Raw genomic sequence first — 1,648 nt, 5'->3', positions numbered from 1 at the left:
AATTTTCATTTTTTCACTTATGGTTTATATACGTATTTTTATTTTTGGCTTCCTTGTATTGTATTCAACTTTATTTTTGTGTATATATATACACAAATAACACAAACATATATATATATATATGTTTTTCTTTCTGACCTATTTTGGGATCTAGTTTCTTCTAACAAACAGGCCAAAATACACCCAGGATCTAGTTTATTGTTCTGTTCTGATCAACTTCTTGTCTGATTTTATTTCCATTTTTTCCCTTTTCTGTTTGGTTTCTGTTCTCTTCTGACTGTGTAGTGTATATTTTTCTGGTATAGTTATTATTCTTTAGTCCTTCAATTTTATATTTTGTTATCCCTTTCAATTATTTTCTTGTCTTTTTTGGGGGGAGGGGTTTAAAGAAGGGAATGTATTAGTAAGCACAGGGGGAGAGTCTGCCATTGGGCATCCCCAGAGGAGGCAGGCCAGACCCCCACCCAGACCGAGGGGAGTCTGAAAGCCCCAGGGGCTCTCAGGGAATGTCACTGCTAAAACATATATATATTAACCATTCATGGGAGGGCAGGAACAGGGCTGGGGTAGGATCAGATGATCTGGAAGGGCATTCCATAGCCGGTCATGCTGGCCTGGGATGCCCTGCAGTTGGTGCCCATCTGCAAACCAATGACGTTCTTGCCCTCTTGCAGATGGTTGTCCGAGACGTTCCAAGGGTTCTCCTTGGACTTCTTCAGAAACCAGTTGGGATCCCCAGAGAAAAACCCATCCTCCCGGGCTACCGCCAGTCCACCCCGGTTCATCAGCATCCGCTGCAAACATGGGATGTTCTTTCCTTCCCAGAGGCCCAGTTTGGAAGATGTCAGTGGTGTGGATGCCATAGTGCTCCACCAGTGCAGGAACTGAGAGATCTGCTCCAGCTGCTTGAAGGCCATAATGGAGGCCTGGATCTTCTTCACTGGAGCTAGTTCTTGGGGTATAGCCCGTTGATGAGTTCACACAGCACCATGCCATCCTTAAGCCAATTCTGGAATTTCTGCAGCCCAGGCTGGGGCCGGCCTGCATGCTTGTGGCACTGGGTGGTGATTCACTGGATCAGGATCTGCTCCAGGTCTGCATCCTACTGTTTCTCAATCTTCGGCTGTACCCCCCCAGCTCAGGCTGTAGGCAGGTCCCCTACTGGCCATTCCAAAGGGCAGTGGTGGCTGTGGGGTGGATTGGCAGTGAGGGCGGCACAATCCTGGCAGGGGCTGCCTGTGGAGTCCAATTATTTTCTTGTCTTATCAATTATTTTCTAAGTCTTTTAAATTTTCATTTTTACACTCACAGTTTATATATATATATATATTTCATTTTTGGCTTCCTTTCATTGTGTTCAACTACATTTTTGTATATATATGTTTTCTTTCTTGCCTATTTTGAGACCTAGTTTCTTCTAACAAACAGACCAAAATACACCCAGGACCTAGATTATTGTTCTGTTCTGTTCTGTTCAACTTCTTGTCTGAATTTTATTCCCATTTTTTTTTTCCTTTTCTTATCTGATTCTTTTCTGTTCTCTTCTGTTTTGTGTAGTGTATATTTTTCTGGTATAGTTATTATTCTTTAGTCCTTCAGTTTTATATTTTATTTTCCTTTTCAATTATTTTCTTATCAAATATTCTTG

At 42.1% G+C, this 1,648-nt stretch overlaps 1 pseudogene; it reads right to left on the bottom strand.

Moving 5' to 3' along the window:
* Positions 1-480: 480 nt before the first annotated feature.
* Positions 481-1,193, bottom strand: LOC118020676 (annotated as a pseudogene).
* Between the last annotated feature and the right edge of the window lie 455 nt (positions 1,194-1,648).

Source organism: Mirounga leonina, unplaced genomic scaffold, assembly GCF_011800145.1.
Source record: "Mirounga leonina isolate KUSES-001 unplaced genomic scaffold, KU_Mleo_1.0 Mir_174, whole genome shotgun sequence".
NCBI lineage: Eukaryota > Metazoa > Chordata > Mammalia > Carnivora > Phocidae > Mirounga > Mirounga leonina.
Note: the sequence above shows the minus strand (reverse complement) of the source record. Positions and strands in the feature narration are given on the sequence as shown.